Consider the following 22,419-nt stretch of genomic DNA (forward strand, 5'->3'; position numbering starts at 1 on the left):
ATGAGATTCCACAGAAATACAAGGGAACTGGCTTCTGTTTAGGGGAAAGAAGCACTTGGGTCCTTTGTTCCTGGGAGAAACCACTCTTTATGTATTTTCCAAACTGCTAGGATTAATCTGCAAAAAAGGTGCAGGAACTCTTCATTGAATCTCAGTTTGATCCAAAAAGTCTTAATCCATCTATCCCCACTAGCAACAGTCCTCTTGTGTTATTTCTCCCCGTATTCCTATTCTCTTATCTTCCCCTACATGAATATCTCAGTCTCACTCAAGAGCTAGAAAATTTTCTAAACCCCTTCCAAACATGTACCTTGCCCAGCTCTTGCCCCTTTAGCTGAGAGTTTAAAACTAAAAAGGCTAGCAATACGTTGGGTCAGTTCAAGAAGTTTCAATACTCAAAGTTTCAATATTTGAATGAAGTTAATTGAATTTTTTAACCAAAAAAAGAAAACCCTGAAGTTGTGTCTGTATGGTTTTCAGTTGCCTGATGATTATGATAATGATTTCCAATTGAAGGAACTTCAATCCAGTGATCAGACTTCTTCTCCTTTAGCCATGTTAGGGTAGCTATCTGTAATGTCACTGTTGAAATCAGATCTTGCTGGTCTGATTGGTGCAGACTTGAAAGAACCTAACAGACCAGAAATGAGAACTTAAATCTGTGCATCATACAGGAGTTGTATAAAGAAGACGAAACTAGATCATATGGCAGTAATTTCAGATTAAATACATCCAAATCAAAGAACATATCCAAACATGACCTGAGTTTCCTTTTAACATCAATAATATCAACTTTTTTAAAGTACTTTCATGGGAAGAGTTAAAACCTCACAGCAGGGTGCTCACAGAGGTTTAAACAGATAAGTGGCACAATCATGTATAAAAGCGGACCCAACTGTTGTGCAATTACATTTATGGTCACAGAAACTGTGAGTTCTTCACTTATTAAGAAGAGCTGTCAACTTTCAAAAGACATCTCTAAATCATCTAATAAAATATTTGTATCAATTATTATTTTTACAACAGAGATATTAGTATCATAGCAGCTCTTAGAAGACACATTTACAGATCAACACTTGGGTTTGGAGCTGTTCAAACACAAAACCAAAACATGAATTTAGTACTGAAGAGTTTGAAAACACCTAAAATGACTGCATTTTGTCAAAATGTCCACGGAGTAACATTTACTTCTTGGTATCTGCATGCAAGCATATCTGCATAGAAAAGTTTGAGAGTAATACTTTCACAACCTCATTACATATACTAATCTATCACTATTGTATTCTATATTCAATTTATGGTGTAAATATCTCTGTTAGAACAGGTTGGATCATTCACCATTAAAATCTGTGCATCATTTACTCCAATCTTGGTTCCAGAAAGTGGTATGAAATCTGAAATAGAGGCAAATTGTCACAGAAACAGCAAAAAAGGTGGTCACTTATCTAAAATATAGCTCCAAGTCTAATCTAGAAAACTCCTGAAAATTTTTAGGGGAAAAACCCCAAAATTTTGAATACTCTAAGAGACGCCTTTCATGGGTGACATTGCAATACACATCTAAAGCCAGCATGGGAAACCATAGTGGTTTTCAGCAAGAGGAAGATGAAGCTGACCAACCTTTTCTTCCCCCCACAGAACATGTTTGATTCTGAATTTTGTTTGAACTGTGGCTAGGGGTCCATCCAAAACAAACCTCCACTTTGCTTGGCCCTCAAAATTACCATGAATTTCATTGTCTACACAGATGCAGATGCTGATCTAATTTGTAGCAGCTGCAGAATACTTAATTAAGCCTTTTCTGGCCATTTATGGCTGTCTGCTTCTGTATCACATCATCACTCAGCGCAAGACAGACAAAAGCTTGAGTGTCACACAATTAGCAAGGGGGTGCAATCATACTTTTTGCTTTGGGTTGTGCATTTTTTGTCAAAATATCTGAAAATATCACAATACCTTAGTCAGGCGATTCCATTTCTGGAAAAGAGAAGGAACGCACAGCCAAAAAAAAATCCTTTTCTAACTCTCTCCCAGCTTTTCCCAAAATGAAAGTGAATCACAGAGAGATTCTCCTTATTCAGTGGCAAGCAATCACATGGACAAATAAATATGGTGGAAGAAATAAAAAAGGTGCTCTTTACTTAAATGCTAAATCTGAAACAATTTATGGAAGCCTTTCCTTTTAGATATAACTAGAAGGAACTGCCCTAGCAGGAACTTCTTTAGAAATACCCAGCTAATGGTACAGAAGTTTAAGGCTTCTAAAGCTGCATAAATTAACAATGAAATAAAAAGTTATCTTCCTCTGCATCAATTCTAGAAGACGTGAGAGATAGATCTGCTGTATTAGCAAGCAAGTTGAATAGTAAAGATACTGTATTTCTTGGGTGAAGGCTGTTTAATAATCTAGATAGACTTTAATCACAGATGTATTAACCCATACAATAAATTACACTTCCACTAAATGCTTAGCTTTCGAAAAAAATTCTGATGCTTCTGCATATGAAGATGCATAATTATCAGACTGATGAACATCAGTTCATGAAAATGACAGCATTTCCAAAATTATTCTTCAAATGCATTCCTGTACTTAAACCCTATTAAGATGGGGAATTGATTCCAAATTTCCACTCTAAGCTCATATTTGATCTATTTTTGTATTTTTTGCATAGGAAAAAAAAAAGCCCATTTAGCTTGAAATTTTACCTAATTAACTTTATGTCAGAAGAGACTGGGGAAGGGACATAGAATTGAAATTAGTTACTGAAATCTGAGTTTGTCTGAGAACAAAGTTTTGCTTGCCAATTTCTTACTAGCACTGAAAAACTTCAAAATCCTTGATGCACTTCTTTCAGGCAAGTCTAGACTCACACTTTTGAAGTCCTTAAACTTCAACAAGGGAGAGGTTAGTAGGTTATTTACACTTAAGCAAGATCATGGGCTACAAGAGTTATAACCTTAAAATGCATATGTGTATATATAAACTTTTACATTTGGTGGAACCTTGTCGTACCACAATAAGTACATTTGAATGACTTACAGAGAGATTGTGGCTGGTACAGGAACTGAAGTTAGAGCATACCCAAAGATTATTTTTGGTAGGCTGCAGTTGGATCTGGGTGGCCAGTAACAGAGGGCTGAGCTTCCATTTTAGTTTCTCATCCAGCCTGAGTACAGTGGATTTCAACAGACTTCAGGGTACTTTGAACACACCATATAAGCTCCACAGCATCCACGCTCCACACCAGGCAGGAGATTCGGGATTTCTATAGCTATCAACTTCCTTCAGATGGCATTTCAGTCTCATTTCAACAACAACAAAACAAAAAAACAAACAAACAAACAAAACCCAAACAAACAAACAAAAAAGCACATACTTTAGGAGTTACTTAAGTTACTTATTTCTAAAATGCATGAGTGGCAACAGTGGTTATCACACAGATTTAATTCTAAAATTCTAATATCAGTCTGTGTTGTCATTCACAAAGTGATAAATATTATTTTTACACTCTTTAGGACAAATTCAGTAATGTCTAATCCTTGAAAGAAGATTTATTTCTTTATGAAGAAGTTATCGCCTATCTCTAGTCTGAAAACAGTTTTTAAAAAAATTACAATTCAAAAAATCTTGGGGAAAAAAATCTTTGGGCAGCTGTTTAGAGATATTTAAAGGACAATAGCAACTTGCAAACTCCAGTTTCAAAAACTGCTTCAGTAACAATGAAATATTTCAGATTACTAGAATAGGATCAGTTTAGCAAAACAAACAAACTCCCTTTTCATTGCTGACTTAACGCATCTGGCAGCCCTTTTCCCTCTAAAAATCAATCTCTTCCCCGCAAAGGCCCTTGAAAATATCAGCAGAGAAGCATAAAAAAATCTATTAAAAAAAAAAGAAAAAAAAAGGAAAAAAAGGAAAAAAAGGCGGTGTAGGGGGAGAGGGGGAGTGGGGAATTGATAAAACATTTTTCCAAAACGCTGGAAACTAACAGATAATGCCCAGTATTAGTCGAACTTCAAGCCCTCCATCTAACCTCACTCACGCCACGACTTCAAGACCAGCCTGCTGGACACCGACGTGTCCCCTTCCCAGGACTGCCATGTGCTGCTGGAGCTTCCCGAGCCTAGCGCCCCGTGTTGGGCCGCTCCAGCCCTTCTGAAGCCCCGGGAGCCTGGCTCCGACCACCCCCACCCACCCTGCCGCGGCTGGCGGGCAGCAGCCCTGCTCCAGCCCGGCCTGAGCCGGCAGGATTGGCAGCCCGGGTTCCGCGGGCACTGCAGGGCTCGCCGCGGCCTCCCATAGTGGCGACACCACTGATTCCAAATGCCGGAGCCGCGGGCAAAGCCTCCGAACAGCGTCCTGAGGAGCCCGAGAAGGGCAGTTCTGCCGGGGGACGCGGGGCAGGATTCCGCTTCCAGCCTCCCTAGAGTCGGCCTTTAGTCAGGACTTCCCAACCCTCGGTTATTCCCGGCCGGTCCCGCGCAGCCATAGCGGCAGCAGAACGGGCCCCGCTCCCGCCGCCCGCCCTCGCCGGGACCACCCGCTCTGGCGTCAGGCGGCGCCCGGCCGGCCTCACACCGCCCCCGCACCGCCCCAGCGCCTTCCCGTCGGAACGGGGACGAGGAAAGGGCGGCGGCCGCAGCTCCGGCAGCGCCGGCGGGACCCCGTGGCACTCGCAGCCCCGCCCGGCGCCGCCAGACCCGCGGGGCCGGAAGAGACGGGCCCGGGGAGCGGTGTCGAGCCTGCTCCTGCCGGGACCGCCGCAGGGAGACCCCAGCCCGTAGGGGTAATGAGCCAATAAGTAAATGATGAGAAGCCTGGGGTAATGGTGTGCGCAGGTGCGAGGGGTTGGGGCAGAGGCCAGAAAGGTCTCCCCTCAAGACCAAGTCGTTCAAGTTGGGACCCCCTCTCCACAACTACAGGTGCAGGGAGAAAACAATATTTGGGGTAAAAAAAGTTCAGCTGGTGCTATCTGGTGTTGCCCTCCTCAAAGGAGACCCAAGGAGATGCATGTGTGGTGTTGGCACCACACATACCTGCCCTCGATAGAAGGAAAAAAATTAATATGCGGAGCTTTACCACTTTATAATTCACCCTGGCCTTTTAAATAGGCATTTATTAAACAACGAGATGGCTGTGTTTTCCAAAATGCATGTCAAAGCATAAATACCGACTGGAGGATAAGTACAGCCTACGATCAATAGTGTTGTAATTTTACTGATAAGTGTAGCATCCCTGAGGTAGGATTTAGATGGAGTTTATAACATCTTCTGAAAACATTAAGCTACTTACAAGTAAGATAGGCCTAAGTGCACATCAGTAAAGATTCATATTCCTTTTATAGAAATTACTTCATTAATCTCCTAAAATATATTGAAGGTTTGCATTTAATAATATGCTACTTTTGTGCTTTTAAACATCCAAGGTGCCGAACAAGAATTGTAAACTGTGAAGTAACTACCATGGGAAAGATTAAGTAAAGCATTGGAGGCGGATGATTTTGACAATAAAGAGGGTGTATGTGGTGAGTATTTAATATTTTTTACTTTTAATATCACCAAGTACTATTTATTATTTTTAGATTTTTGTTAAAAGCTAAACCTTTAGCTCTAGTGGAGAGCAAAACTCCACTGTGTTATATACTTACAGGTACACCTGTGACAAAGGCTTTCTGTAATCATTACATGATGTGTGTGGTGATAACACCATTTTAGTAATGGCATTCCATTTTATTTATAGTTAATATGTCAGCTATGCGTACCTTGCAAATATATATTTTTGCAATTAAATGATTTTGCAAAGAATCATGTATATGTCATCTCATTTACAAAGCAATTAATTTGTGCTCCTGGAATACATATTCTGTTATCGTTGAAATTATCTGAGTTTATATCTTTTTGTTCATTATAAAAGCATATGGTTTGAGGGAATATTCTGAATGAATGAAGAACAAATACAGTACTGTTGAATAATCTTGTGGGGTAGATTAATCTATAGCCTCGATTTCTCTCAGGGTGGGTTGCTGTGGCAACCGCCCCAGCTCACTTTAAAATAATTTCATAAAGCTCTCTTCAAGAGCTGCACCCAGCGTGGGCCAAGTTTAAAAGCAGCCAGACATGGGAAAAAGAGTTATACTGTGTTGCTCTTACAAATAGGGAGGTGGTGGAAGAAAGCGAAGTGTAGAGTGGAATGGGTTTGAGCAGAACTTTAAACAGAAAATAGAAACCAAGCTAGCCCAGGGTTAAGATGCAAAGGAGGTGGATCGTTTCATAGTAACCTCACTGCTTTTCAGTTTAATCACCATTAAAGGATGTAAGCTGGCAATCTCATTTCTCCTAAGGAAAAAATACATTCTGCATCCACAAAAGAACAAAAATGGACTTTGATAATCATCTTCAAAGAAAATGTTACCTTGAGGTAATCACAGTTGTAATGGAAAGAGATACTTGGATACACTCTTTAATAAACCTTTGGAGATCTGGTTTTATAATTATTACATTTTGACTGATGTCTCATAGTTTAAGACACTGTATGCCTCAGGTGATAGATTTGGAAAAAAAAAAATTGTCAGCAGATCTACACATGGACAGTGGACTGCAGAAAAGCATAAATTTGAAAAAGAAAAAAAAATCAGAAATTTGAAAAGGGTGCATTTGTGGAAAGTCAGTACAGGTACAGACATCAGAACAAAGGCTTTTTACTGTTTGAAATTATTTCAGATTTTTAAATGAAATCCAAAGAGAGGGAAACAAAAACACCTAAACACCTTAAATTATGCTGCATAAATTCATGCCTTGTCTAACCCTGAAATGAGTGACAAATCCTGATCCCTCCCCTTACAGTTTGTCCATCTAGCATCTGAATCCTGTTTTAAAAATCAAGATGTCCTTTACATGGGTTTGATGAATTGTGCTTGTGACAAAAACTTGGCATGGCTTTAAGTTGCTCCAGTATGTGAAGGTCACAACTATAAAAAGATTAGACCACAAGTGCCCACATGGAGGTGTAGTTGAAGTTTTAAACTGCTGTATACTTTTATTTTCTAAAATATTTGCTTAGAGTAACAATTACTTTCAATATATGACAGTGTTCACTTTCTGTCTTGCCAGTTGAAGATCTGTGTTACCAGCTAACCAGACACCAGGAAACTTACACATCCTGCACTAAATAAAGCAGATGCCAGTCATTTTCAATTAGAGGGCAAAAGTGCCAAGTCTTAACATAATTTTCTATTTTTGCCACTAAGAACATACAAATATTACTGGATAGTTGGGTGCCATGCTGGGAGACCAAAATTGTCTGCAGAAGAGGCATAGCAAGGGTACAACTCGCATAACTGTTCTATTTCTTTCCTGCTGTGCTTCACGGCAGACCTGAGGCTCAGAAAGTATTTCTTTCCCAATGTTTTTTAGGCTCTGCTGCCACTGTCGTGCATATGTGCCTCTCACCGCCGTGTACAATGTACTTGGATTGTATCCGATTGCCTGGTAGCTCTGGGCACATCAGTATCGCTGTCGTTATTGGTGTGGGTACATTTGTAGCATGTCACTGCATGGAGAGTCTCTGAGTACACTCTCACCCAGACAGACCAGGACATGGATGAGGCCCGCAGTATTCTCCAGGGATTTGAATTGCAAGCAAATGCTGGGTGCTTGTTAGAGCTTACCTGAGCTTTGTTTTGCCCTGACTGTGCTTTGAGCATTCATGTTTTAAAGAGTACAGTTGAACTGAAAAGGTACTTATTCACTGTCAAACGCTTTGGAAGTAGGTCAGTGGCCCAATGAGATGTTTCTAGGGGAAAAGACTGAGACCAAGGACTCGTATTAAAATAACCCAAATATATATTTATCACTGTGTTTGAATTCAGTCGTTTGGTTTTATCACGTGCATTGTTCCTATTTCCAGTACCTTAATCTATCATAAAAATAATACTCTGTGCCTTTACAAACTCCCCTGCTTCTCCCAAAGGATCATAAAAGTTGGCTATCTGCATAAAAATTAAAAAAGTATGTGCAAGGTCCAGTTTTACTCACAAATCACTGCATGTGCTTAATCTGGATTCAAACTCAACAGTGCAGTCCTTTCAGTGCAGTTTTAGAAGCAACTGAACCTATTAAAAAACTAAAGCCCTGTCCACACACAGCGCTCTCTCAGTGCTGCATTTCTACGGGTAAGTCCGACACGAGACAGTCTCCGGCAGCCGCCCGTGGCCGGGACCAGCTGGAGAAGGGGAGCGGGCCGGGGTCCGGCCGCTGCTCACCGCGGGGAGAGCGCCCTGCGCCGGCGCTGCGCAGGAGCCGCTCCCCGCGATCGCGGGACGCGGAGCCGGATGAGTTGGGAAAGTTGGGCTGCTCAGCAGGCGCAGAGCTCGGGAGGGAGAGCCCGGCCAAGGTGCGAGGGGCTGGGCAGGAGGTCTCGGGGGGCGGGGGCAAGTGCCGGAGGACCGCAACCCTCCTGCGCTCCGGAGGCTGCGCAGGGGTCGGCGCCCTCCGGGCTGAGCCGGCGGCCGTGGGCCGGCTGCCCCCTCTCGGCGCCCGCCCCTCCCCGCCGGAGGCGAAGCCACTCCGGAGGTGCCGCCTCGGGGGTGCCGGGGGTGCAACACGCAGGGACGCTCCGACCCCTGGGCTTGGCGGTCCCCGGGCGCGGGCGAGCTCGGTCGGTGCCCCCAGCCGGGCCGTGACCGGCCGCAGATGCGCTGCCGAGGGCGGTGCGCGCCTCCCGGGGCGGCAGCCCTCCTGCCTTCCCTCCGCACGCCGCGGTACCTCACCGAGAGGGGGGAAATCACGCACCGGCTCGCCGCCTTGTCTTCGCTTTGTATAATAAAGGATGTCATTAGGTTTGCGTGTGGCATATGCCATTACCCCCACCGCAAAACTAAAATTAGCAAAATGTCAGGAATGGAAAGATTGATTCACCCAAGATGCAATTATCATTTAAAAAGTGCTTGATTGAGGTGCTGATGCTCGGTGATTTATTCTGCATACCATATACATAATTAAAGTAGTGTAGTGGAGCAATTTATCAATCTAGTTTAGACTAGAGGGGCAAGGAGCTGCTGCCGCTGCTGCTGCTCTATGTTTGTTTTATTAAAACGCTTTCGGGATCTGATCCCGCCCCCTTTTTGCAAGAATGAAACTGATTATTTCTCCAGCTCGGGAGGAGAGAGTCATTCGTTTGGGATTGTGGGAGAGGTAGAGAAATAGAGACACAGAGAAAGAGAAGAAAAGGGAGGAAGAGAGAGAAGCAGAAAAAGACACCTCATCAGGCGTGTAGTTTGAATCCCTTTCTCGCCTCCCCCTTCCCCTTCGCGATGTTACAAAGGCTGTGAGCTATTCGCCTTTTCCCATTCGCCTGCTGTCACTTCCTTCCTGGACGATCTCAGGACGAGTCCGGTTACTTTTAATCCGACCAGCAGCTCAGCCACTTTCTCCTCCTCCACGCTGCACACACGCGCACCACACACACACACACACACCCCAGGCATCTTCTGGCTGCTTATTGGATTGACTTTGAAGGTTGTGTGTGTGATTCAAGGCGGCTGCATGTTGAACCAGGTGGTGAATATTTAAGACTGGAAGAAGTAAAGGGATTTTTTCTTTTTCCTATGAAAGGAAAATATCTGAAGGACTAGTCTGATCAACCAAACAGCTTACTATTTACAATGTAAGTACATGTGAAATTCAGCGTCGGAATAAAATATAGTGGACATGGTACAAAAGTCCTAGGTACATTTCCTATCGCGTCTGAAGAATGTATCAGTCATTTAATGTGAACTGGGATTGAGGTTACTTGCAGATTTTTCGTGTGTGATTGTGCAGTTACTTTTAAGCAACTTGTTAAAAAAGTAACAGTTAAATCTCTGTGTAGTAAATGATTGCAGACTTTTCTCTATCAGTGTCGTAAGTGTTTAAACTTTGATGAAGTTAGTTTACATAATTTATGTGCTTGATGATATGAAGTAGTGGAAGCTTATTTGATTTAGACGGTTCTTAGTTGATTTAAAAGCTATGACCTTGTAGTGCTTGCACTCTGATTTATCAGACTAAGGAAGCAATCCAGTTTCAGTGAAATGCTCTTAAACTTTATTGTATCACAGGCTCTTTAATCTTGAGTTTAGGTAGTGCATGCTTCCAAGCGTTCAACTTTGTACATCTTTCATCTGAATTACTTACATTTGAGATGGAAAGACCCCTTGCATTTTTGTGGGAACTTAAGTAATGGTCTGCAAACCACTTTTGGAACAGTATGCTTTGGTCTTAGCACAGAACTTTGAGTAATCTTTAATTTTTTAAAACAAAGGAGTAGAGCTATTCAGAATTACAGAACTGGCTGGTATAATTGCAGTACAATCCCTTACAGGTTAAAATAAAGTTTAATGTAAGTAAGAGATTTATAAGATTATTGTTGCTTTATGTAATTATAATAATTATTTCCTATAAAACTTAGTGTGACCTTCTGTCAGCCTGAAAAACAAAACAAGTATAAAAACAAGCTAATAATCTCCTTTTCAAAAAACAAAATAATAATAACAATAACAACAGTAGTAAATGCAGCATCGTGCAAAAGAAAACTTAATTAATCATTGAGGGTATCTAAGCATTGTCTTTTACAGAAAAGTCCTATTTCCTTTATTGTGTGTAATGATTATTATTACCAAATAACTACTATTAAATAAATACTGTAATACACAATTTAAGACTAAAAGTTTAAGAGAATTAAACAGAGAAAGACACTTTACCAGTACTTTACTGGTGACCAGAAAAGAATAGCTTTGACACAATTTTTTTCTTGCACATATTTGACAATCACCTTAATGGTAAGTGTCCTAGTTTCATATCTTTACTTTAAAATAACTCTAAAATGAATGATAAACAAATTATTTTAGAAGCAGCTTCTTATTTAGAAGACTAAAACTCTTTCATTAGCACTTTCCTAGCTATTGTGTTTGAAGAGTAAAGATGTTTATATGGAGCATAATAACTAATGCCTAGAGGCTTGGCAGGGCATGGAAATATTACCACCTGTGAACCAGTACTCCAGCACCTCTGTATTGCATATATACTAATTTTCAGTTCAAATGATAAGTCATATGGTTTCTCTGGGATTTAGTTATTTTGTGAACTGTATTCATTACAGGATTTTAAATGCCCTTACTTTAAGTCCAAAAACCCGCAAAACTTTCTAACTTTAGTAGTTTTCTTAACATATCCATTATATTATTCTTTCTGTATTAATGAGTACATAAGTCATAATGAACCTACACTGAAATATCTGCCCATATTTATGCCCTTTTGGAAGTAATAGAAAGATTTCTTGAAGAACACCTTAAGGCAATGGCCCTTAATTCCAGGTGTCTATGTTCCTGGTTGTACATATACATTTATTTGAAAAACTTGTTTATATGTATTTATACGAATATGCTCTACATAGTACGAGAAAATAGTTCTGGGACCTGAACATGGGAAGGTTCTTTCATGCAAGGAGTTCTTACTCAATTAGTCCCACTGGGAATGCTGAGACTACTTGTGTGAAAATGAGCAAGTCACAGTGATAACAATTTACAGAATCAGGACCCAAAGAGACTAAACCTCTTGCCTGTCCCAAAGCTTTCCTAGGACACAGACATAAAGAATGTCACTTTCAATGTCCTATAAAAGAATGCAGGGATCAGATACTGTCTGCATCCTCTTAAGATTATTTGACCAAGAAAAAAGAAAGAAAATTTAAGAGGCTTATTAAAATTGATACTAAATGATGAATAGTGTGGGAGATTAAACAAGTCTTTTACAGTTATGTTCCTGAGCTTCTAGTTTTGGACCATAATAAGAAAATTCATTCAAATACTTTCTTACTGTGAATTTTATTCCAATATTGGATCCAGATTTTTTTTCCTTTTTTTAAACATTTCATCTGCCTGTAACATATATATTCAAAACCAGAGATACGTTTCTTAAATGTTTTTTTAAAAAGAAAAAACACTCCACCTACAATGTTAAAGACGAAGAGAAATCAAGTTTCCTGAAGCTTTTCACAAAAGTTTGCTTAGGAAATATTTTGGTAGCTCATTGTTCAGTAGATTAAAGTAATTATATAGGAACTTAGAAACTGAGCAGGAGTTGTGAATAGAATACTTTTGCCAACTTGATTTCTTTTAATTTTACTTTCCTCTATAATAGGTTATTTCATTGTTGACTAAGATAGTTTATTTCATGTTCAGAGACAGCTAAAGTTATTTCTACATTTCATTAAGGAAGAAGTCATTAATTGTTACTAGGTTCTTGAAAGAAAAAATGCTTTGTGTTTGATACATTAGGGTAAATTTTAACCTGTTTGACAAAATTACTCACACGTGCACAATAATTTTTCCAAAAATCAAGTAAGGTGTATTGGTACTTTTTTGAGAATACTGATGATGGAGATGAATCTACATAAGCTATTATGTAATTTCAAAGAGTTTATAGTCCATGCTTCAGCATCCTGAATAATAACCAAAACACTTATATTTGCTACAAATTTTAAGTTTTTTAATTTTGCTATTTGATAGCAGCAGAGATATTTTGTTATATCCTCATTTAGGTTCTGTAATGACTTAGGTAAAAAATATTTTAAAAATCATATTTTAATTCTGAAAGCTAAAAAACTTCAAGCTTAACAGCAGAGTTAGAATTCTGATATTTGAAAAGGATGAAAATAAAATTTTGGATCCTGGTTCAGAAGCAAAATGGATTCAGAAGAACTTTGGTCAGCAAACTGATGGTGCAAGTGAAAAATTGAAAAATTGAATTTTTAAACTATTTTTAGAAGTAATTACTTGAGTCCTCTGACCAGCTTTAAGGTCATTTTCTTAGAACTGGTGATCAATGATACATGTGGACAGGTGATTAAAAGCCAGTGTCTTCAGCCCTCCACTTTAATGTCACTGTCTCATTGACTGCAGTGCAGTAGAGGTTGTCTATTCACTGAGATCTGTCATCTTTAGGAAATCAGACCGGCTTATAGGGGTGATTCACAAAACCAACAGTGACAACAAAGTCTTATGTGCCTTACAAAAGAAGGATTAGGCAATTCACGTGTCATTTTGATTGGGCAGCGTTAAAAGCTGATTGCTGCAGCATAGAAAGACAGATTTCAATTTTAAGAGATTATTGTATGAGACAACTATAATTCTGTTGCTTAGTCATTCCTAAATGCAATTTGAAGCAAGAAAAACTCAATTTTGACATTATTTGTTTGACTTTACAGTGAAAGTACAGCCACTTGTAGCATTGTTACACAAATTTTATAAAAACTTTTAAAAGCACCACTTTGGGGAAATACAATTAAAATGTGGTAGATTATTGTTCTTGAACTTTTTTAAAAAAAGAGACTTGTTAAGAAATTATCCTTTAATAACATTAAAAGTACCTAGGCTCTAAAAAGTGCCTAGGACTATACTAAATTCACTGCACTTAACCATATTAAGATCTTTCAAGCAGAGGAGGGTGCCTAAAATGTGTCAGGGCTTTGCAGATTTATCAAAAATTGTAATATTGAACAACAACTAAGTAATCTTACTTTATTCTGTTATTTTTCAAAATGTAACATGTTGTACAACTATTGTTTGTGTTGCATGTGTGTAGTCTTATTTAAAAATAGCCAAGAAATTAAGTGCTGTCCTTATATTATAAAATATGTCATTTATCAGTGAGAACAGAGTTTTCCCTATTTACACAATTTGGTTATAATGTACAGCCTTTAACATTTAGAAGTAAGTAGAAAGCTGATAAATTCTATGATAATTTCATACAATATTTCGAAAGAACTCCTTTTTTAACCCAACTGATGCCTCCTAGTGTTTCACATAATAAAACACTAATGAGTCAACCATAAATGTAAACATTCTTCTTTCATTTTCTTCATCTTATATGGTGCATAAAATTAATATTTATGAATTTAATTTTGTATGTGTTATTTTAATCAGACAGGAAACTCACATAAATTCAGATGTTTCTTTTTATGGATACTGAAAGTGCATTTCTATTTTCTTTCACTAAAGCTTTGACTAGCTGTGTTTTGAAAAGTTTAAGTTATATAGAGTACATTTTCTTTTTCTCCTTTTTTTTTCCTGTGTGCATTAAACAAATTTCTCAACAATGTATTATGAGGCTCAAACGGGAATTTAAAAAAATTTGCTAGCATGATGCTTTGAAAAATAAGCCCTCATAAGAGGCAATAAATGCAGTTACTTGAAATATCCTAAGGGACCTCACAGCCAAATAAGATGAAAAGCACTAGTCTGCGACATGCTTGCTCATGACAGTCCTTAAAGAATAGTTATCATATTTTGTAGCTGTTCCTGATTATTTTACTGTTGTATAAGCAAGAAAAGTCTATTAAGACAGTTTTCAAGTTCACAAAATGAATCACATCTCACTTTTTTAGTTGTATATGGATGACAAGTACTTCTGAAAAAGAGTTCATGTGCATAAAATATTGAGATGGACAGTATCATTTTCTTACAAGTGCATGCTGGTCATGTAACTCCTGAATGCCTCCAAAAAACCCAAATTCAGCTCTTTCATACAACAGTAGAATTTTTTACCTTTTATTGTATGAAATAGTTTAATTTTCAAAAAGTTATCTAGCATCAGTGTGACAAAACAAAAACTATGGGCCTCAGCTGTAAGAGCAGGTATGCTCTTAGAATGATAAAGAAGCAGCCAAGATTGAGAATACGCTTACACAATTAATGCCACCGTTTTATGTACAGTATGAGATCAATTTAGTGAAAATTGAAACAGAAATAAAGCCTATTATTCTATGACTTTCAAGAAAAGCAGTGAAATTTCTTGGCACTTATTCTGTTCAAGAAGTTTTAAGGATAAATAAAGTCAGTTTGCAATTTAAAATCAAAGTTTAGGGGTAACAAAATGAGTAGCAAAAATTTTTGTCTTCTTCTCAATGCATCTATGATAAATTAAGGGGCCTGTGTACAGAAAAATTGTGACTGAATTCAGAGAGTTAAATCTATATATACAAATCTCAGTAATGGGAATTAGTATTAGATTTTAGAACATTTTAAAAATGTGTATTTTAGGATTACATTTTGCTATCGGCCCTGTTAATGTAATATTTTCTCCCAGTAGTTTTAAAGTGCAAAGAGATCTTTTCGAGATCAGTTATTTATTTAACCCAAGAAACATCACATAGAAGCCAATCCTTTAAACTTCCTTGCATCTTGAAAGTGTTTCAAAGTATGCAAATGACACCTGTTATTCTGCCAGGAAAGCTAACATGCTATTGATAGAATTTTCTGATATAGTTACATTGCAACTTGCATTATGAACAGAAAGCAAATGTTGAAGAAAAATAGAGGGAAGCATAGCAAAAAGAATAATTTCAAGTGTAGGACTGATACTCTGAAATGCTGCCAAACAGAATCCCACCCAGGGTTCTTTTGTTGTTGTTTTTTTGTTGGTTTTGTTGTTGTTGTGTTTTTTGGTTTTTTTTTGGGGGGGAGGTGTTTGTTTGTTTTGGAGTTTTGTTTTGTTTGGGGGTGTTTTTTCTTATTTTTTTAATCACTAAATACCTTTAGATTGCAGAGATATGTCCTAGGAAAGCCTGCACTTAGGTTATCTAACTCAGAACAAGTTCTGGACAAATTGTCTGAAAATTATTTTAGTACTGCATGGAATATTCTGGGACAATATGGATTCAGTAATCACACCAGTGAGGTCTGATAGACTATGCCCCATTTGTAATCCCCTGAACAGGTGTTTTAGCAGTTACCTGCTCCAGCAGGGTAGATGTACTTATTTCTGCCTTCTGGCACCCTCCCTGATATTGGAAGCCTGCAAGATTTCGAGTGAAGAGAGCTCCAGAGATCTTGGCCAGTACAGCTGGTCCTGGAAGTCAGTCAGTATCTGCTTCCTCCATTTAAGCTAACCATAAGGCAGCCCACAGATTAAGGACAGAATTGAACAGATGGCATAAAGCTCCTCTGCCTCCTTTTCCCAGGTTATAAGGCTGATATGAAACTTAGATTCAAATCTAACAAGTCTTACCTTACTCTTGTTTCTTCAGCTGTATAATTGATTAAATGAAGTTTATCATAAAAATTATTAACCAAATAGCAGTGCGAGAATTCACCTTAAATATTACCATCTCTTATTTCTCATGCAGTAAGCGGTGTAAGTATAACTGAATTAGAAGGTGTAAGTGAACTGAATTACAAACAACATTATTTATGTTTGCTTTTATAGATGTAGGATGCATGCCACTTGTGGAAACTATGCTCAGTTAAATTTTACTATTTACTTTTAAGTTGTCAATCAATAGCTGCTAGCAAAGTATGTACAAAGGGCAAGGAGGGAGGCTTGTGAAATTGTTTATAAAACCCATCAGCACAAGTCCACAAAGTGCAGAACACTATCCACGTGGAACATAAATTTTAGTAACATAAAAAAACAAGTAGCACAGTAGCATGTGCTATTTGTGTGATTTTGAATAAAATTCTTCCCCCTGGTGAAAAAAAAATTGATATGACATTATATTTGAAATAATAGTGCATTTTTTAACCAGATAGTTTAGATATTGTTGGATTATCAGAGAAATTACATTTCAGAACATATTGACCTTGTAAGAAGCTTGACTGCAGCACTTTCCTTTTAAAAATTCCATATGGACCTTTTTAATGAATACTGTTTTAATTATTTCATCGCAGTTGGGTGAAAAAACTGTTCTAAATATGGGGGCTAAGAGGAGAAGACATTGTAGACAAACAACAGGACACTGAGATTGTGTGACCATCCTATAATGCTGGCTCGTGTGTTCTCTTCAGCCTCTCATTTTAGCCTCAGAATTTTACTGCCAAGAACTGCTTTTTGATGGCCATATCCCATGGGAATGCCTAGGCAACTACTATACAAAATGTTAATAGTCTGGGGATATTCTGTGAAACCAGCAGGAGACAGTATGTTCTCTAGACTTAGCCTCAGGGCTGCTTTATGTCTGTCCATCTGTGTCCTGAATATGTTTCTGCTTATACTGAGTATGATAAGTGGGAGAACAGCCATAGAGGAGGAAGGCTTTTAGGGAGGTTAAGAAGCATGTGGGTATGGTCTTTTCGGTAAGATGGGATACAATGGAGGAGAGGGGACAATACATGTTAGTCAAACTTAAAATCTTAATCTTGCTGAATTTTTCCATTAAAAATTCCTATTGAAGTGTATATAATTAATCTTGTTGTGAATAATCTTTCATTGTTGCAGACAGAGCACAATGTGATTGGCCTTAATGATTGTTGATTGAAATACTTTGTATAGCTGTAAGGAATGATCTTTGGAACAGTATTTGATGAGAACCTCTTCTGCCGAAAGAATCTTGGAGAAATCATCAGTTTTCCCTTCATCTTACGTGTATAAGATGGAGACAAGGAATTGATATAGCAGAAGAATAAGTCCATGTGACGACCCCAGTGCAATCTATGAAATGTGTGAATTTGCATGCTTACTAAACTTCTTCATGATACAGTTTTTATTTCAGAATTTTATTTCAAAATGCATCCATGCAGTGGCATACAAAATATATAACTTTATCCAAAACACACATAGACAAATTTTAGAAATTATAAATATGACCATAAATGTTGATAAGAGTCTATGAGGTGGTGTGGTCATTTAAAACTGAAACAAATTTAATTCATGTTCTTGAGTATACACATTTAAAAAACGATAGCCCAGGTTACTACTCTCAGTTATATGATGAGTAGTTAACAATTGGAAATAACATGAATTTACATTCAAAATATGTATCAAATGGAAAATAATTTTCCAGTTTCCAGTAAAACATGATTAAATTATTGCCAAGATACCTAAATGAAATGAACTTTCCATAATTAGAAATTATAGAAATCCGCATATCTTCACAGGCAAAACAATAGGATCTAGTGTTTCTATTTTATTGTTGATGTTGCCATAAAAACCATTATACATAGGATAGAAAGAGAAGAATTTTCTTCTACATTTCCTATAATATTGGCATATAAGTTGAACTAGTATTATTGTGAGTTTTCCAAAAATTGTTATTGACAAAGCAAAATGAGAATCTATTTTCAATACATGTTCCAGTACTTAAATCCTGATCGAGAACCTTGCATTTAGTTCAGTTATGCTTCCAGTAAATAGTGTCACAGGCTTAGGATTACACTCAGTGGTGACCTGCAAAATAGTCATCTAGAAAGCATCCTTACAGGGTGTTCTCTTTTCTGGAATTTCATGTTTTTCAAAATTGCTTAACGGGTGATATAGCAGTGATAGACATAATGCAAATCATTATGACAGATAAAAAACAAGCAATAGAAAAATTACTATTTCTTTTGCATTACATTATTAATACTGTTAGGATTATTTCCCTGTGTTTCTAATCATGTAGTAATACATACAACTGAAGGTGCAAGGATTTCTCAATGGAGGCAGAGTGTATTTTTTATTTAATGTTTTTTGACAATAAATAACAGGAAGGAGCAATATATCATGCCACAAAGAGGCATGACAAAAAAGAAAGACATTTTGCTCTGTTTTTAGGAGCAGTGCTTGTCATGTGTTACCATTGTCCACCATCTGGACAAATGGTGATTTTCTTGAGCTACTTTCCATTACAATTCTCTAAAAGTCATCTCTGTAAAACAGTAGCACTCTGTTCTACCACTTTTTTTATGTATATGATTAAAACAAACCTGTCATGAAACCATCACTTCTTTGACTACTCTAACAAGATACTGAGTAACACTTCTACAGATATTTGATGAAAAGTAATTTTGAGAATAGTCAGGAAGAAAATATTTGTTCACTCCTTTTGCTTTACTATTTTCCAAATGTGATCAGAAAGAGGAAGTTATTCCACTAATGGATCAGAAGATTGCTCTATAAATTAAATACCATTCTAAAAATACAGCTTCTATGTTTGATAGCTATAAATTAGAAATACAATGTGGATATAGCAAAAAGGCCTCTTTAAAATCATAAGGAATCTAAAGATGCATAGCTTTGTGAGATTCTGGTGATGATAATTTGTGATAGAAAGGATCATCAGCATTCTATTTTCATATGTTGGTCTACATCCTATTCTTACATGCAGAATAGTTGAATAAATACCCACTATTACATCTGTTCGCAAAGACCATTTTGAATATATCATGATCTAAACTAGATATCTAAAACTAAAATATGGGCTTTCTACTGAAAAACTGAACATACGGCACATTCAGTTTCAAAGTGTGCTCCAAATTTTGAACAAGTTTCTTGAATGTAATAATTGCCAGCACTAAATGCAATCCATTGGTTTCAATTTCCAAGGAGACCAGGGAGGAGAATCCTTCAATATGAATTCCAAAACCCAAAAATATTGGGAGGATTTTAAAAATGTTTGGTTATCCTTAATGTACAATTCAGTAATCATCATCTCCCAAGAGATACATGAACTTTATTTGAGGCAACAGATGCAAGGTAAAAAAAACTGTAAGTGAAGGGCAGAAGCTGAAAAAATAATCTAATACATATAGTATAAGAAAAGGGACTCAGAACCTCCAAATATAAACTTTAAATGGAACTACAAATTTCTCTTTTTTTGGTGCAAGTCTGTTATGAAATACCTGAGTGGAATGAAATTACGAACTTTACTAAAACCTTAAACGTGTGCTGGCATGTATTAAAAAAATTAGAAAGGACTTAGGGCAACATCTAAAAGGGGAATTTAGGTTTAAAGGGGAATTACGTTTAAATTCACTTTGCTGTGTCCTGTTGCCTACCACCTCCCCAGATTAAATCTATAAATTGTTTATGAACACTGGTTTAATTTTTATGGCAGAAATTCAAGAATCGTGCAACCTGATTGAAAAGACTTCCTACTCTTAATATAGAGCAGTTAATGGTATATTGTGTCTTCCATTGGTTATAGAATATTCTGGGAGAAAGCTACTCTCAATTTACAAATGTGCGGCAATTACATTTTTGCATAGGTAATGAAATAGTCTTTGAATGATGGACTATAATTGAGTCGTGTTTTGCTGGAATGCCATAGTTCCGCACCTATTGAGTTAGTCTCTTGTTCTCTTTTACCTCTCTCGCTAAAAAAATGCAAGCCTTTCTATGTTTTTCATGTATAATATAGCTTTAAACCGGTTTAAACAACCAAATCCATGCCATCTTTGCTGTAGCATTGTCGAAACAGTTTGATTTTACTTTATAAATACAATGTATAAGAAAAAAGTTCTTTTGATTTTACCTTTATGCAAGTGCATTCATCTAAATACATAAAACTAGGTTATAAATACCTCTGTGACAGTCTTTCAAAATTTTTAGTGACCTCATTCTTTCATTTGAGTTCACTTTTGAACAAATACCTGAACATGCCTAATGAAGCTCTGAAATCTAGGATAGAAGTTAGAAACATGAAGAGGTGTTTGAATATGAGGACAGTGAGCATGCTGTAAGTGAGTAATGAATGGATTATGGGTTGGCTGAGACAGGAAGTACAGCTCCAGGGTGTGATAAATCTCTCAGTCTACCTAAGGGTGTTTAATAAATCTATATGAGAAAAAGTAGTTCAAAAATAACCATTTTTTGCATGTTCTCTCTCATCTTCACACCCAGAGTTTGGGTGGTCCTTTAGGAAAGACTTTGTGGCCTAGCATGCATAGGTTCTTCAGCCAGTTTCTTGTATAGTTAATGTGCCTGTTGAATATGTGGGTGTGAGTCAAAAGCTGATTTCCTGACCACGTTATTATGCTTGAATTAATGAAGAGTAACAACTCTGGTTAAAAAGTTGTGCAGGTATTCTGTCTTGACTAGTATTTATCCAAGAGCTGGAAGCTGCCATAAGTTATAAAAACATGCTGCTTTTTCCTTTTCTATAATTCAAAAGTTCTGATCTCAGAAATACGAAGAGAACTTACATCCAAATATAGTAATATACTTATTTAAGAGTATTTAAGATGTAAGTAAATATATGACACTATGTTCTTTGCTCGTGTATTCTAGAATAACTTCACTGACTTGGTGACCTACTAAAAACTGTTTTATATACAGAATTCATGCTGTTAATTAACACCCACGTCTTTTTCTCAGTTCCACTCTGACTCTTTTTCCCGATTCATTAGAAACAAAGGTACCATTTGAATAGAACATTTCAAAAGAAGCTCTTCTTATCTCCTCTTCCGGACCACCCTGGGAAGAATGTATAAAGATCTAGCACTTCTTTGATGAAGAACATTATAAGCAGACTTAGGCAGTTTTTTAAGTTCCTCTTGGGGTTTAAAGGGTGTACATGTGTGCTTGCCATTCACACATCCTGAAATGAGATGGAATGTGAAGGTACATTTTACGTTTTTCTAGAGCTGTTCTCAGATTAAGAGAGTATACCTCAGCTTCTGTCTGCTAGATGTTAATTGTATTATATAATGATCTGTATGGGTTTTATAAAGTCCAAATCATTCAATTTTTCTGATGTGATTCTGAAGTATTTTCAGAGTACCAAATAATCACTGTAGATGGAGTATATACAGGCTGAGGTTGCTGGACTCATGAGACTTGCAGGTGCTCCAGATTACTTGAGGTGCTTAGACAATTAGGTGTTGTATGAATCTTGACTCAGTTGGCAGTGCAATTTTATTCCTGATGTATAAGACAAAACTGTGTGCAAAATATCAAAGCAAAATTCAGAAGTGTTTGTATGTCCTTGTTACTGGAACACTTATTTTCTTAAAAAAGGAAGGCAGGGAGGCAGAAAGGAAGGCAGGGAGGGAGGCAGGGAGGCAGGGAGGCAGGGAGGCAGGGAGGCAGGGAGGCAGGAAGGAAGGAAGGAAGGAAGGAAGGAAGGAAGGAAGGAAGGAAGGAAGGAAGGAAGGAAGGAAGGAAGGAAGGAAGGAAGGAAGGAAGGAAGGAAGGAAGGAAGGAAGGAAGGAAGGAAGGAAGGAAGGAAGGAAGGAAGGAAGGAAGGAAGGAAGGAAGGAAGGAAGGAAGGAAGGAAGGAAGGAAGGAAGGAAGGAAGGAAGGAAGGAAGGAAGGAAGGAAGGAAGGAAGGAAGGAAGGAAGGAAGGAAGGAAGGAAGGAAGGATCTTATTTGGTCTACCTTCAAGTATTTGGTCTGTCTTCAATTAACCAAAAGGGAAACAACGTAAATTACTTTACAGCTGAAGTAAAAGATTTTACAGACTCATCAGAATTTCTGAATTCTTTCCTGAGAATAAGCATGCAGTTCTGATGCCATGATGAGTCAATAGCTGGAAAGTGCTTTTTATTCTTACTGAAGATCAGGTCCTCCTTTTATATGAGAATACATATTTGGCACTATTTGTGGTGGCAGTTCTGTACTGACAACTGTAACTCACTGATGCTTTCTAGAGCCATCTTGGGTTCTCAATCCCTATATTCAAGTGAAAG

General features: G+C 37.7%; 1 protein-coding gene across 14 annotated transcripts in view; it reads left to right on the plus strand.

Moving 5' to 3' along the window:
- MEF2C (myocyte enhancer factor 2C) overlaps positions 1 to 22,419 on the plus strand; it is a 135,914-nt gene that overhangs the window by 5,124 nt on the left and 108,371 nt on the right. For 10 of the 14 annotated variants that reach the window (XM_063422175.1, XM_063422160.1, XM_063422172.1 and 7 more), the window contains exon 1: positions 9,193 to 9,664. The gene's annotated coding sequence lies outside the window, so the exon portion shown is untranslated. Of the gene's footprint in view, positions 1 to 4,407; positions 4,788 to 4,871; positions 4,924 to 5,426; positions 5,526 to 9,192; positions 9,665 to 22,419 lie in introns of those variants that run through there. The other 4 variants (XM_063422161.1, XM_063422165.1, XM_063422163.1 and 1 more) reach the window with 3 other exon arrangements.

This window comes from Prinia subflava, chromosome Z (genome assembly GCF_021018805.1).
Source record: "Prinia subflava isolate CZ2003 ecotype Zambia chromosome Z, Cam_Psub_1.2, whole genome shotgun sequence".
NCBI classification, from domain to species: domain Eukaryota; kingdom Metazoa; phylum Chordata; class Aves; order Passeriformes; family Cisticolidae; genus Prinia; species Prinia subflava.